Raw genomic sequence first — 16,937 nt, 5'->3', positions numbered from 1 at the left:
ACTGGACTATTATAGCCTCCTGGGTTGTAGAGGATGAGATGAATGTTGCAGGAACAAACTAAAGAGGGAGGAAAGGAAGTGATTTTTCTTCCTACAATCTTCTCACTTCCTTTCCGGCTGGACAAGTGGAATTAGTCCACTTTGGCATTCCTCCAATTTTGAGTGGAATAATCTGGTCTGGGCGTGCTCTGTTTCCTGATACACAATGCTGCATGCACCAGGCCAGGAGAGGCTGGTGGAAAATTACTCTTGTGCTATGTGCAAGACGATTCCTGGGACACACTTTGTAAAACAAAAACAGAATTACCTGGAAAAACTCAGCAGGTCTGGCAGCATCGGTGGAGAAGAAAAGAGTCGATGTTTCGGGTCCACATGACCCTTCAACAACACTTTGTATGTGGCCATAGTTCATATGTAAACCTATCCGCAATTGTTTTATCCATTCATGGGATATGGGTGGAGCAAAGAAGACCAACATTTAATACCCATCCTAATTGCCCTTGACAAGGTAGTAATTAACCATCTTCTTGAGCGACTGCAGTCCAGATTTTGTGGGTACATCCACAGTGCAGTTAAGGAAGGAGCTCCAGGATTTCCACGTGTGGGTGATATCATGAGCTCACCTGACAGACGTACATTCACGCACAATGGGACTTCCAACGGGCAGCATTGCCCAGGGCACTGAAGGCAAATAAGATTTTGAGCAGTATTAGGTTGCATAGTTTACAAAAAGCAAATTTATGTTGAAACAAAAATAGGATCTCCTTTTTTGCCACAATGTGCAATGCTTTCTATCAAGTGGTCAAAAAATTACCTTCTGCTCAACTGACAAGACAAGGTCACCATAAAGACAGCGAGCATCTGTATTGCCATGTCCTTGGGTGATCTGATGCATATGGCACATCTGGGATCCTATAATGATGTTCCATAGACCTTCAACAGTTAGCATAGAACAAACCACAACTCTGGCATACCAAGTACAAGAAGGGCATTCTTAATGCCCCTTTTCAATTGTGTTATGCAAAATTCTGCTGCTTGTGATCCTTGATCACGCAAATAATGTCTAATTATGTTTTTTCTTCCTATATGGTACAATATTACAACTTCACAGAAGATTTCTTGTCCCGTGAGACAGAGTCGATATAAACGATCAGGAAGAAATAGGAACAGTAAAAGAAATAGCCTGGAGAATTATTTCCACAGAACTTAATATTGTTCATCAATAACTGCTCTGCAATTTAATTTTGTTTTGTAGTATCTGTTTACTACTCCTATAGGAAGTTCTTTTGAGTATATCTTTCCTCTTAACAGCATAATGGCAAGTCTTATGGCTTCCAATTGACTAGATCTCTTGGGTACCTGTAATGACTTGACATACTGGACAGGTTTCTACTTGAAACAGATAACTTTATTACATAGAGCTTTTCAGAAGCTCCATGCTTGAACCAGGTCCTCAACTAGAAAGCCATGCCCCCCGGATTACCTGCGTTTAGAGCTCATTGGTTGGAGTCTCCAAGAACAATCCCGTGACCCCCGATAGGCAATAGGAAAGGCTATACCTTCAATTCCTACACTTCCTCCCTGTAGTAATTGCAGCTTTAAGGAATGTAGTGATTGTAGCTTTAAGACTTATTATGTTACATAGTATCACATGACAGTAGGAACGAATCACCTGTAAGCACGGGAAACCTTAGAGTGGGAGTTCTTCTTCTAGTTGTGGAGCTTGATGGAAGCATGTAACTGCTGCTGCAGCCGGTAAATAAAGCTTGATGTTTCTAATGAGAAACCAGTCTGGATAATCAAGCCCATAAGCTGGAGATGAGGATGCGATCAGGTCCAGCGTTGTCCCTTGCCCAGTGACTGTGAGTATTTTGTTTAAACAGAAGAAAGGGAAAATATACTCACCAGGTACGTTGCAGAGTTCAAACAGAAGAAAAAGAAGCGCTGTGGTTTTAAGTTAAAAAAAATGGTCCCTGATCTAAATGGCTGAGAAACCTCTCAGAGCATTCCTGACATTTAAAAAAAAAATAGGACCTGCAGAGGCAAAAAACAAAAAGAAAAAGCACCTGCAGAATCACCCAGAAAAGGGAGAAAATCGCTGCGGTGTTTTTTCGAACAGGAAAGAAGTTTTACAAAGTTTAAAAAAATAGCAGCCATGTTTGCCGGTGAGCCTGCCAAAACACAAAAAGTGAGGGAAACTCAAAAACAGCACAGAAAAGCTGACAGCTGTAGAGATAGCCCGAGCAAAAAAAAGGTGACTGCTTTTAAAGCGACAATACATTTAAAGTGGCAAATACAAGAAAAATAACTATGGACAGAAAGTTAGAAGAGATCCTAGACAGAGAGCAACTCTCAATATAGGTTCATTGGCAATAAGTAACCCCAGAGAAGGGGTAATTTTCAATACAGGTCCACTGGCAACAAGAGACCCCAGAGAGGGGGCAATTTTGTGGAAGGCAGCAAGAGAGCCCAGAGAGAGGGCAACTCGCATTATAGGTCCATTGGTAACAAGACAGCCCAGAGAGGGGGCAACTCTGCGGAAGGCAACAAGAAACCTCAGAGAGGGGGCAACTCTGCCAAAGGCAATAAGAGGCCCCAGAGGGAGGACAGCCAGAAAATAAACCGTTGAAAGGACAGTTGATTGTCATTCAAGATCAAATGCAAGAGGAATGTGCAACCATTCAGCATCATGAAGAAATGAAGACCATCTTCAAAAGTAGAATGGGAGTACAGCAGAAGAAACTCAGAGAGGGCTCAGGGGAAACCCTGATAGTCAAAGAGGACTCAGGGGAAGCCCTGCTAATCCAAAAGGGCTCAGGGGAAGCCCCGGTAATCAAAGTAGGCTCAGAGGAAGCCCTGGTAAGTGAAGAGGGCTCAGGGGAAGGCCTGGTAATTGGAGAGGGCTCAGGGGAAGCCCTGGTAATTGGAGAGGGCTCAGGAGAAGCCCTGGTAAGTGAAGAGGGCTCAGGAGAAGCCCTGGTAAGTGAAGAGGGCTCAGGGGAAGCCCCGGTAATCAAAGTGGGCTCAGGGGAAGCCCTGGTAAGTGGAGAGGGCTCAGGGGAAGACATGCTAATCTAAGATGGCTCAGAGGAAGCCCTGGTAATCGAAGTAGGCTCAGGGGAAGCCCTGGTAATTGGAAAGAGCTCACAGGAAGCCCTGGGTGTCGTATATGGCTGGATACAGCCAGAAGACTGGAGTTTGGAGAAACTCCAAGACAGGGCCAGCTCAGTCATGCTAGCTGTCTAGTAAAGAGCTGAAGAATCAGCTGAATGAAGCTAAAGAGGCTTTGAAAGGAAAAGCTGTAGAACTTTCCAAGATGCGAGTGCTTACCTGGTGTAATTGTTTCTGTAACTAGACCATTGTCGTACCAGGTAGAAGTGGAGGGCTGGATCACCCACAAACACGTGGGTTATTTGAGAAGAAGGGAGAAACCCCAATGGGATGATGATCCACCTGTAACCATTGTAGAACCTGTGGTCCCTGTTGAAATTGTTCAATCAGGGATAGACATACCAGATGCCTCTGTCAGAGTAGATAACACTGAACTGGCTGTGCCGAAAGAGACACCTGATGTTGTTGCATTCCAGATAAGGTGGATCCTGTAAGAGGTTTGAATGTCATGGAGCTGCGACATTCCACCCGGATCAGGAAACTACCTGAGAAACTGAACTTGTAATGCCATGAAACAGAAAGAAAAATTGCTGGAAAAGCTCAGCAGGTCTGGCAACATCTGTGAAGAGAAAGATAGACTTAATGTTTCGAGTCCCTATGACTTCTTCGGAACTAAAGAGAAGTAAAAACGTGGTGAAATATATACTGTTTAAGTGGGGTTGGACAGGTGAAGCTGGATAGAAGGCCAGTGATAGGTGGCGGCTAAGGAGAGCTTGCAAAAGATGTCATAAACAAAAGGTCAAAGGGGTGGTGATGGTGGTGATACTGGCTAAAGGAGGTGCTAATGGTGACATTAAGAGTAGAAAGCAGGATGCGCAAGTGACAGATAACCCTGGTGGAGGTAGGGGGGAGGGGACAGTGTTGGAAAAAAAGATCAAAATAGACTAGAAGGTGGGGGTAAAACAATGAATGGAAATAAATTTAAAATAATAATAAAAGAAGTAGTTGGGAAAAATATATATATATATAAATTTAAAAATAAATATTTGAAAAAAGGGGATCAAAAAGGGGTGAGGATGGACGAGAGAGTTCATGATCTGAAGTTGTTGGGCTCAATGTTAAATCCAGAAGGCTGTAAAATGCCTAATCGGAAGATGAGGTGCTGTTCCTCCAGTTTGCATTCAGCTTCACCGGAACATTGCAGCAGGCCAAGGATGGAGATGTAGGCATGAGAGAAGGGTGGTGTGTTGAATTTGCAAGCGACAGGAAGGTCTGGGTCATGCTTGCGGACAGACCGAAGGTTTTCTGCCTGTGTTTGGTCTCTCTAATGTAGAGGAGACTGCTTTGGGAGCTGCGAATACAGTAGACCAAATTGAGCCAATTGAAATCTATTCAATTCAAATTTAATAAATAATTTATAAACTCAATTTATAAATTCAAATTTATTATAGCTCCATGACCCTTGTATGTATTTGTAATGTCATGAAGATAGATGTTCTTGTAAATACAAACCATACAAAAATTTTAAAGGGGGAGGAATGAAGTAATTATAGCTTTAAGGAAAGTAGTGACTGTAGTTTTAAGACATATTGTTTTGTATAATATCATGTGACAGTGTGACCAAATCAGCTTTAAGCGCAGGTAACCTTAAAGTGGGAGTTCTTCTTGTTGTGGAGCTTGATGGAAGCATGTAACTGCTGGTGCAGCCTGTAAATAAAGTTTGATGTTTCTAATGAGGAACCTGCCTAGAAAATCAAGTCCGTAACATTCCCCCTTTAGTTATTTTACACTTCCAATTTACAGAGAACATTCAAATAACCCACAACATTTACATATATAGAAGTCAGGTGATTAAAGATTAAGTCCCTGAGGTGGTTTCTTTACTCGGTTAGAGCGGCACAGCTCTACCACTTGACGTTCTTGCACTGGATTGACATGATCAAGAACTGCATCATCAGGTACATCATTAGAAAGTGGCAGTTCAGGGTTAGGCAACTCTACAGAGACATTGGGTATGTCTATTCTGGTTCTATCTGTCACCTCAGGGACTAATGGTTCGATGTTAATCGCGGGCTCTCTATTCCTAAAATGATGTCTCTCTATGGTGTCTCTCCCTGGTGTCTCTATTCCTAAAATGATCCATATGTTTTTGAACAATTCGGACTTTCATTTTCACCTGGAAGGACAAGGGAGCAGTTTATGAGACAATTGTACCAGGAACCCAGTAAGGTCCACTTCCAAAATTCCGCACATAAACTGTATCTCCCGCAGTAAATCTTCGAGCTTTGCTATGAATTTCGTGATTCAATTTCTGATTACTCGGGTTCTTCGCTACCTTCCCCCCTAAATTTGGAAACACGTACTCAACCTTGTACATAGGCAGTGTTTCATGAATAGTTCATATGGTGTTGAACCCATAGTTGAATGAGGTGTCATATGATATTTGAGAAGGAAGTGAGAAAGTCAAGTTTCTAGAGTACCTTCGGATAACCTCTTCATTCCAGATTTGAAAGTTTGCACAGCTCTTTCAGCTAAACCATTTGATGAGGGATGATACGGTGCTGTTTTAATATGTCTGATTCCATTTAAACTCATGTATCTCTGAAACTCTCTACTGATAAAGACTGTATCATTATCCAAAATGATGACTTCCGGTAAACCACGTATATTAAAACATTGACGCAACTTTTCAGTAGTTGCTCTTGATGTCGGTGATCTGACTTCATACACATACATCCATTCAGAATGCACGTCTATGGTCAATAAAAAAATGCTACCTAAGAATGGTCCTACATAATTAATATGTAGCCTAACCCTGGTCGACCAGGCCACTCCCACCGATGCAGTGAAGCTGAAACAGGCAACTTCTGTTGTTCCTGACAATGGAGATAGTGCTTGACCATCTTTTCAATATCACTGTCTATGCATGGCCACCAAATATTGCTTGGCGCAAACATTTTCCTCTTCGATATGCCTGGATACGTGCTGTGAAGCTCTGTCAAGAGTGGTTCTCTTCCTTGTGAAGGGACGACAACAGGCAAGATTTCATCTTGACAACTTAACTCTGCCTTACAGGCATGGAATGATCTCATCTCTTCAGGCACTGGTGAAATTGACCACCCTTGCAATACAAGGTCTCAGACTCCCAACAAGATTGGATCGCTGTTTGTCCAATTCCTAATTTGTTTCACACACAGGTAAAGAATCCAAGAAATTCAGTACAAGCACAACTTCTTGTGGTACTGGAGCATGTACAATGCTATCCGGTAACAGGAGACGACTGAGTACATCCTTATTTGCAATATACAAGCCAGGACGATGCATAAAGGTATACTCATATGCAGACACTATCAAAGCCCAGTGTTGAACTCTTGCTGAGGCTATTGGCGGAATGGCTTTATCCTCACTGAATAAACCCATAAATGGCTTATGGTCTGACACAATGGTGAAATGTCATCTATGCAGATACTGGTGGAATTTCTTCACTCTAAATATCACTGATAAACCTTCCTTTTCAAGTTGGGAATAACCCTTCTCAGCTGCAGAGAGGGTTCTGGAGACATAGCCATTCTGATCCATCTTCCACCTTATGTGATAACACAGCTCCCACACCATAAGGAGACGCATCACATATTGATACCATTTCTTTCAATGGGTCAAAATGTACCAGTAAACATGATGACTGTAATAGCTCCTTAACTTTCACAAAGGCTTCTCCTTGTTGTGAATTCCATGACTAACGATGATCCTTTTTTAACAACAAGGGTAATGGTACTAACACTGTTGACAAGTTTGGCAAGAAGCGGCTATAATAGTTGATTGTGCCCAGAAAAGACTGGGGTTCGGTTACACTGGACGGAGAGGGCGCCACTTTGATAGCCCTAACTTTCTCTTCCAGCGGAGGCAACCCCATGGCATCCACCCTGTGACCCAGGTAAGTACCTTCTGGCATTAGGAATGTACATTTCTCTTTCTTTAATCATGCACAGGCTTCCAAGAATCTTCTTAGCAATTCCTCCAGGTTGGCCAAATGTTCGGCTTCCGTTGACCCTGTGATCAGGACATCATCCAGGTACACTACTACTCGGCGAAGTCCTCGCAATAGACTTTCCATAATCCTTTGGAAGATTGCACATGCAGACGATACTCAAAAGGGTGGCGAGTATATTGATAAAGGCCCTTGTGCGTGTTGATGGTTACATACTCTCTAGATGTGCTGTCCAGCTCTAGCTGTTGCTATGCTTGGCTCATGTGCAGTCTGGTAGAGGATTTCCCTCCAGCTAGCTTTGCATACAAGTCATCTATCCACAGGATTGAATATTTATCTAGTTTGGCTGCTTTGTTCGTGGTCAATTTAGAGTTCCCACAAATGCGTATAGTTTGGTCACCACTCTGGCTATGGGCATTGCCCATTCCAAAAATTGGACTGGCTGGATAATGCCCAGCTTTTCTAACGAGCACAATTCTGCATCCACCTTCTCCTTTAGGGCATAAGGCACAGGCCTGGCCTTACAGAAACGAGGTGTCACCTGTGAATCTACATATATTCTTGCTTGCAAGTATTTTATCTTTCCTAATTCGTCACAAAATAAACTGTTGTATTTCCTTAACAGCTCAGGAACTTCTCTTGTTCTCACTTGAAATATTTCAGACCAGTTAAGTTTAATTCTTTGTAACCAGTCTCAGCCCAGAAGACTAGGTTATTCACATGTCACTATGATCACTGGAAGCTGGGCTGTCTGTTGCCTATAAGCCACAGGTATAGGGCGATGCCTCTCACCTGCATGGATTCTCCAGTGTATGTCTCCAAATGAGCTGTTGTCTGCTCCAGATTCATTGGCTGTGTACCTTAATTTAGGTATTTAAATGTGTGCTCTCCCACCTCTGTGGTTGAGGTTCCCATGTCAACCTCCATTATTAGTGGCTTCCCATTCACTTGGATTGTGACGGTAATATTGCCAGTTTTACCGTGGGTTACCTATCACCGTCCGAGTCACGGTGAACCACAGCGACGAAGGAGGATCACCTATGGATCGGGGCTTCTTCACCAGGAGGATCCTGTTGAAGGCGTGCGGCTTCCAAGCTACGGAGATCTTCACCCTGCACGACTCCCGCAAAGGTGGTTATTTTGACGTGACGTTCAAGCAAGTGGCAGACTGCGTCCGGCTCCTGAGGGTGTTCGAGGAGAAGAGAGACCTGCCGGAGATGAAGATCCTGACGGCGGAGCCGCACTTTTCTCTGCCGTCGCAACGGGAACGTGAGGTGATGGTGCATGTGTACAACCCCTTCGTCCCTGTCGCCGACGTGGTCACCTTCCTCACCAGGTACTTCGATAAGGTGGGGAGCGGCACTGAGATTCGAGACGACTTGGGGATCTGGACAGGCAAACGCCTGTTTAAGGTCACGCTAAAGACCGATGGTAAGGGAGCCATTTTCCACCCTCCTTCCAGTTTCGCTATCGGGGGAAACCGTGGCTACCTGGTCTACGCTGGGCAACCCAAGCATTGTCGCTCATGCGGCAAGGCTGGTCATGTGGCGGCCAACTGCAGCGCCTCCCTCTGCAAGATCTGCAAACAGGAAGGGCACCAGACAAAAGACTGCAAACAGGCCAAGTGCTGCAACCTGTGTGGCGAGGCAAGTCACCTCTACAGGACCTGCCCCAAACGCTGCCGTACTTACGCACAGGCAGCCAAAGCCGACCAGGGGGAAGCAGAAGAAATGTTCCGTGTCACTCCAACCACCAAGGCCCCCAGGGAGCTCAACGGGACAAAGGAGGACACAGAGAGAGACAAGGTGGAGAAAGAGATTGAGGCAACAGAGAGCCAATCAACAGCACTACCCCCTGAACCTTCCAGTCCTCAGGACAGCGAATCAATGGAGGAGGAGGCAGCAGTGGAAAAGCAGCAGGGGGAGTGGCGGACGGTGAAGAACAAGAAAAGTAAGAGGGAGCGAAGAAGAAGCAAAGGCGTTTCCCAGAGAAGCGGCAAGAGGCGTCTCCCATCCGACACGGATGACAAGGGCAGCAGCTCTTCGGATGATGAAGTGCCAGAGCGGCACCGACAGAAGAGGCGGCAAAGCTCCAGGGCGTTGGAGGACGAGACACCCGAGCTCCAGAAAATTGGAGACAACAAGGAGACCAGCGCACCCCAACTTTGCCTGCAACCTGAGGAGGCCAGTGCACCACAGCCCCTGGAATCTGGGAGCAGTGAGGCAATCATCGCACCCCAGCTCCAGGAAGCCGGGAACAGCAACCCCCCAGAGGGGGTGAGTTTTGGAGAAGCTTCTCCAGCAAAGGTCATCTCAAAACCCGCTCACTACGTGAACCTCCAGATGCCACTGGAGCAGAACACGGCCAAGGAGATCTACCTCAGCCCATCCAAAGTGAAGGAATTTGAGCTCACTACGGGTATGAAGGAGCAGACTAAAGGTCTGGGACTCTCAGAGACAGTGGGTTTGGTAGGAGAATAAATGCTTTAATATGGGTTTAAAGATTGTATCCATAAATGTGCATAGCATTAAATCTACTACGCGATGTGTTGCGACCTTGGACTACCTAGCCAAGGTCAAAGCTGACCTGTTGTTTCTGCAGGAGTGTGCGATACCGCACCTCAGCTCCTACAGGCAATGGTCACGATGGTGGTCCCACGGGCCATCGATCTGGTCGGGCGGAAACGACTCTCGTTCCTCCGGCCTGGGTATTCTGCTGCGGGGAGGCAACTTCACCGTCTCCGAGGTCAAGGAGGTGGTGGGCGGGCGACTCCTGGTAGCAGACGTAATGTACAAGAACGCTCCACTCCGGTTAATTAACGTGTACGGCCCGGCACAAGGGGCTGAGCGGCTGGAGGTTTTTCAGCAGCTCCCACTGCTGCTGGCGACCTCCAGGCCGGTCATTCTGGGCGGGGACTTCAACTGCATCATCGATGCGGCTGGACGATCCGGCAGGGCCGGAAGCAGATTGGACGCTACGTCCAGATCCCTGATGGAAACAGTTAAGGATGCCAAGCTGCACGACGTCTTCAGCAACCCTGCAGACGGAGCGCAGCGTAGATACACCTGGTCGCGGCCAGACGGGTCCATTCGTTCCAGGATAGACTTCCTGTTTGTGTCCCGTGCATTCACAGTCAGATCCACCGACGTCAAGCCGGTGTTCTTCTCTGACCACTGCCTCCTACTGGCGGACTGCCACTTGGAGGAAGACCTGAGGGTGGGCAGGGGGGCATGGAAGCTAAATGTGCAACTGCTGACCCCAGAGAACATTGAGGAGCTCAAGAGGGATTACAAAGGTTGGAGAACCGTGAAACCCCTCTTTGAGTCCCTGACACACTGGTGGGAAGTGATCAAGGGAAGCATCAAGAGGTTTTTCATCCGCAAAGGCACCCAGAAAGCTAGAAAGGAACAGAGGGAAATGTCCCGACTCCAGGAAAAGATGCAGAATCTGCTCCGGCTGCAGTCGATGGGGGTCGATGTCAAGGAGGAGCTCCAAGAGGTGAAGGGCCAGCAAGCCTCGCACTTTGCCTCGGAGGCCTCCAAGATCATCTTCCGTTCCAGAGTCCGCTCCGTGGAGCAGGATGAGACGTGCTCACGTTTCTTCTTCCAAAAGGTACACAGAGAGCGCTCTGTGATCAGCAGCCTGAAGGAAGAAGACGGCTCAGTAAAGTCATCACGGTCCGACATTCTGAGGATCAGCAAATCCTTTTATGCCGGTCTGTATGACGTGAAGCCCACGGACAGCACGGCCTCCCAGTCCTTCCTGTCCTCTATCACGGAGGTCTTAGACCACAGTACGCGGGAGAGCCTAGACAAACCGCTAACTCCTGACGAACTGACTAAGGCCCTCGAGTCCTTCGAGAAGAGTAAAACCCCCGGAAGCGACGGCCTGCCGGCGGAGTTGTATTCGGCTCTGTGGGACTTGATCGGCCCAGACCTGCTAGAAGTGTACGAGAGTATGCTCCTGGCCGGCAGCATGTCAGAATCCATGAGGAAAGGCATCATCACCCTCATCTACAAGCACAAGGGGGAAAGGGAGGAAATTAGAAATTGGCGACCCATTTCACTGTTGAATGTGGACTATAAGATTCTGTCCAAGGTCATCGCCAACCGGGTCAAATCCGCTCTGGAATTGGTGATTCACCCTGACCAGACCTGCTCTGTGCCAGGCAGGAAGATCTCTGACAGCCTGGCGCTGCTCAGGGATACGATTGCCTATGTACAGGACAGGGGTGTGGATACCTGCCTCATCAGCTTGGATCAGGAGAAGGCCTTTGACAGAATATCGCACACCTACATGGGGGATGTGCTCTCCAAAATGGGCTTTGGGGAGGGAATTCGAAATTGGATCCAACTGCTCTACACTAACATCAGTAGCGCAGTCTCAATCAATGGGTGGGAAACAGATAGCTTTCCGATTAAATCTGGAGTCAGGCAGGGCTGTCCTCTCTCGCCTGTCCTTTTCGTGTGCTGCATAGAACCCTTTGCCGAGTCCATCAGGAAGGATCCGGGCATAAGAGGAGTGACGATCCCAGGCAGTGGAGGCACTCAGGTAAAAGCCTCCCTGTACATGGACGACGTCGCCGTCTTCTGCTCGGATCCGCTGTCGGTGCGCAGACTGATGCACGTCTGCGACCAGTTCGAACTGGCCTCGGGAGCCAAGGTAAATCGTGGGAAGAGCGAGGCCATGTTCTTTGGGAACTGGGCTGACCGATCCTTTGTCCCCTTCACTGTCAGGGCTGACGGCCTGAAGGTGCTGGGGATATGGTTCGGAGGGACCGGGGCATGCGTTAGAAACTGGAAGGAGCGAGTGGCTATGGTGAAGAGGAAACTGGGCATGTGGGAGCGACGCTCCCTCTCCATTGCGGGTAAGAACCTGGTCATCAGGTGTGAGGTACTCTCGCTGTTGCTGTACGTGGCGCAGGTCTGGCCCATTCCAGACTCCTGCGCGACGGCGATCACTCGAGCCATCTTCCGCTTTATCTGGAGGTCGAAAATGGATCGTGTCCGCAGGGACGCGATGTACAAGCCTCTAGATAAAGGGGGAAAAAACGTGCCCAACATCGCCCTCATACTGATGGCCACCTTTGTGTGCGGCTGCATCAAGCGGTGCGTAGACCCTCACTACGCAAACACCAAGTGTCACTACGTGCTGAGGTTCTACCTGTCCCCGGTGTTGCGAAGGATGGGTCTGGCCACGCTGCCGCGGAACGCTCCAAGTAGTTGGACCGTGCCGTACCACCTGTCCCTGGTGGAAAAATTGATGCAGAAAAACACCTTTGACCACAAGTCCATCAGGCAGTGGTCAGCACGTAACGTCCTAGAGGCCCTGAGGGATAAGGAGAGGGTGGACCCTGTGGGATGGTTCCCCGAGCAGACTGTCAAAGTCATTTGGCAGAATGCCTCATCGCCAGAACTTTCCAACAAGCACCAAGACGTAGCTTGGCTGGTGGTGAGAAAGGCCCTCCCCGTCAGATCCTTCCTACACGCCAGGAGTCTCACCCCCTCTGCACGTTGCCCTCGAGGTGGCTGTGGTGGGGAAGAGACCGTTGTTCACCTCCTTGTGGATTGTGCCTTTGCAAAGAAAGTCTGGAGAGAGATGCAGTGGTTGCTGTCGAGGTTCATCCCGAGCAGTTCTGTGACACAGGACTCTGTGCTCTACGGGCTGTTCCCAGGGACACACACCGAGACAAACATCGACTGCAGCTGGAGGATCATCAACTCGGTGAAAGACGCGCTTTGGTCTGCCCGAAACTTGTTGGTCTTCCAGCACAAAGAGTTGTCCCCGACCGATTGTTGCGGACTGGCACAATCCAAAGTCCAGGACTACGTGCTGAGGGACGCACTAAAGCTTGGGGCAGCTGCCGCCAAGGCGCAATGGGGAAGGGTCGCTGTCTAAGACCTTTCTACCACAGCGCACCGAGAGACTGGGAACTGTTTAGAGCCCCTCGGGCTGTACAGATCAAAATGAAAGGCTGTAAATGATTGTAATATTGTTTGTACTGATGCACCTGGTGATACATTTTGTAAAAGTTTAACCTGGATTGTACCCTTGTAGTGTTGTTTTTGAAATGGTTTTGAATGTGATTGAAGATATTTTATGAATAAAGTATATTTTTACAAAAAAAAAAAAAAAAATATTGCCAGTTTTTACTGCTGTGACATTGTCAGGGAATAGATATCGGTATTGGCAGCTTCAGATTCTGCTATGTTATCCAGTTCGATCATTTTGGTCTGCTGACTCATGGGCTGTTTCGATTTCGCCTTACATTGCTTTATTACACGACCCTTTCTTATGGCAGTAATGGCATTCTGCCTCCTTGAATCTGCAGGTGTCCAGCATATGGTTACCCCCACACCTATAACAGATTAAGATCAGAGTCACTGCTGAAATGCTTCCGCTTGGCGTTTTCGTTTCTCTAGTAGCAGAGATTGTCCCTCGCTGCGCTGTTGTCCCTCTGGTTTTCACACCACGCCTGGCGGTAAGTTCCTACCCCACATGAAGAACAGAGCCATGTTGTACATTTTGTAAAGCCTACAGGTCTCTCGCAGCACTTTCCATGGTTAGTGCTATTTCCATGGCGCGCTTGAAATCGATGTTGACCTCTGCGAGTAAAAGGCGTTGAATGGTGTCATCGTGAACTCCACAAACTAATCGGTCCCACAATATATCATTGAGTGTGTCACCAAACTTGCAGTGCTCAGTCAACTGCTTCAACTTCACTAGAGAGGTTGCGCTGGACTCTCTCGGGGCCCTTATGCTGGAGTTAAACTTAAACCTCTGCTTTTTTACAATTGGCTTCGGCTGAAAATGTGACTTCACGAGGTCTACTAATTCATTAGAAGACTTAGAATTGGGTGCATTCGGGGCCGTCAGACTGTGGATGAGATTGTATGTCTTGCTACCACATACACTCAAAAGGATTGCTTTCTGCTTCTCCTGTTTCTGACTGTAAGGGACCCACATTTGTCTTCACCAATCTTTTTCTCTTCACATTGCCAGGAGATAGCGGGCGGTTGAGGGTAAGTCAGGATATAGTCAGGTGGTTGGGGGATAGTCGGGTGTTTGGGGAGGGTAGTTGGAGGGTCAGGGGGTTTGGTTTTGGAGTTACCCAACCGTTAGACCAGGATTTAAACTGTCTAACATTTCCTCAGCTACTATCCTAGTACTGCAGAACTGCCCAAGTCTCCAACTCCAGCTCAAATTCAGAAACATTCACACAGGCCCCTGGGGAGCAGGGAGTTGCTCATCAGAGGTTTAAACTTCCGGGTTCTCTTTGGAAGGAACAAGAGCCATTTGACTCGAAACATTGGCTGGAGTTTTCCAGCCCTTCACGCCTGTGGGATCTTCCTGTTCCGCCGATGTGAACGGAGATTTCAATGGCTCACTGGCCCCACATTGGCAGAACCGGCCGCTGGGGATGGGCCGGAAAATCCTGGCCATTAACTCCGCTTCTCTTTCCACAGATGCTGTCAGGGCTGAGTGTTTCCAGCATTTTCTGTTTTTATTTGATGTCCAGTATTCGCTGTATTTTGATTTTATTCCAGTGTTTAATTCACTGCCATTTCTCTTCCTGGAACATCTACCTGGAAGAGGATCTGATTCTCCCTCTGACAGGATTTCTTTCTGTCTCTCTCACCTTGTTCATCTTCTTTGCTTTCCGTTTCCCTCCTGGTATTTAATAAGGCGCTTACCAAAACTCCAAAGTTCCAAAGAAGAGTCATTCAACTTGAAACGTTAACTTTGCTTCTCTCCCCACAGATGCTGCCCGACCTGCTGAGCTTTTCCAGAATTCTCTGTTTTTATTTCAGATCTCCAGTACCTGCAGTATTGTGATAATGAAACAATCTGTTTTTGGTGGAGTGCTAAACCGAGGCCCAGTCCACCCAACTAGATAAACATAAAAAGTTACTGTAGCAGTTTTAGGCAAGGACAGAATCTTGGCCAACATTCACCCCGCAACCAAGAGAGATTAACTGTACATTATCTCACTGCTGTTCATGCATGGATTAGATGCTGCCGACAGGGCAACTGTGACCACACTCAACAAAGTAGTTCATTGAACAAAGAACAAAGAAAAGTACAGCACAGGAACAGGCCCTTCGGCTCTCCAAACCTGCGCCGATCATATTGCCCGTCAAACTAAAACATTTTGCACTTCCGGGGCCCATATCCCTCTATTCCCATCCAATTGGTTGCAAAGCATTTCATGATGTCCTAAGAATATAAAATGTAAATTAACCAGACTTTCAGATTGCTGAAACACTTCAAATGCTCATCTGCTCAGCTCCCTGATGGTAATTTCTAAGCTTTTGTGTTCCGTTTGCCTGGGTAACCTTCAAGGCAGAATTTTGAGGTCCTCGGGTGGGTGCGGTGGGCAGGCCTGGGAGCGGCCAGGAAACAGCCCACCACCTGTGAATGGCCCCTGGCTGCGATTTCCTGGCTGGCTGGCCAGTTGACAGCCAGTCAGCGTGAAAGGCGCACTGAAAGGCTCAGCGCTGCCTAGGGCAGGGGGTGGGAGGAGGGCGGCTGATGAAGTCAGAGTGGGCGCGGGGTGGGGGGGAGTGCGCGATGAAAGCTACCCGAAGGCCGGGAGCTGTGTCAGGGAGCTGAAGAATTTAAAACCATCAGATACAGGTTTTAAAATGCAGGAAAAAAATGTCCACACATCGGACTCGCCCACCTAAACATATAGATTGTAAAAATTCTGCCCAAACATTTTTATTTAAAAAAAAATTAATATCGGAAACCTCATCCCGTCTTTGGATGAGGTTTCCAGATAAAACCCAAAGGCCGCCTGCCCAATTCGCCTGCCTGTCAACCGTAACATTGGACGGGCAGCAAAAAATCCAGGTTAATTAATACATTAGTGGCCTTAATAGGCCTCTTAATTGGCGGCGGGTGCGCTGCCAATTCTTGTGCACACCTGCCGACCGAAATATCGCGCGAGTGCTTGCCCGATGTCACCGCGCACTACTTTACGCTCAGGCGGGCACCCGCACGCCAAGCGAGAAATCCTGCCCTTGGTAAAATTTTGTGGACAGCTAAATGAGGAATGTCAATGTGGAAGAATGGGGCAACCTTTACCCCTCTTCGGGGGGTGGGGGGGGGATGGGGATGTGCGGGAGCGGGTGTGAACGGGTGGGTTCCCAATCGGCGCCCCCCCCCGCCCCCCTGATTGGGGGCGCGCCGCTATTTTACATGGGCAGGCCAATTAAGGCCCGCCCAGCATGACGTCAGCCAGTAAGCCCTCGTTGCTCCCTGTGCAGGAGGGCAGGGGGGGATTCCCTGAGCCGGGAGTGCGCTCTTCTGCGCATGCGCACGAAACAGCGCACTCATCTCCCTGGGGCAAAGTGCTGCCTCAGGGAGATCGGCTCTGGTTTGAAAATTTCAATAAAGAGGGGGAAAAAAAATGACTGACATGTCCACTCATGGTGCCGCTGTCACATGAGCTGGGACATGTCAATTTCTTTTAATTTAAACATATTATAAAAAATTGTAATACCCTCATGAAACCCCACTCCTCATTAATCATGTTAATGACTTTATTAATGGCCTTAATAGACATTTGACAGTTCGGTGGCTGCGCAGCTGATTTGGCTGCGCACCCGCCGAACTGAAAATCTAAATGGCGTGGGGTGACGTCGGGACACACACCCGGTGTATCCCCGCGTCATTTCATGCGTCAGCGAGCAGGCCCTGCCCACCCACTCACTGAGCCGAAGATTCTGCCCATGGAATTATTGCCAGACCATTTTCAAAAGACTAAGACATGAGGCAAGGAAAACCCTTAGAGGTGGAGAGTTTTGGGAACCATAGGTTCAAAGTCACCTGTTCG

The sequence above is a fragment of the Cetorhinus maximus genome, chromosome 7 (assembly GCF_964194155.1).
Source record: "Cetorhinus maximus chromosome 7, sCetMax3.hap1.1, whole genome shotgun sequence".
Taxonomy (NCBI): domain Eukaryota; kingdom Metazoa; phylum Chordata; class Chondrichthyes; order Lamniformes; family Cetorhinidae; genus Cetorhinus; species Cetorhinus maximus.
Note: the sequence above shows the minus strand (reverse complement) of the source record.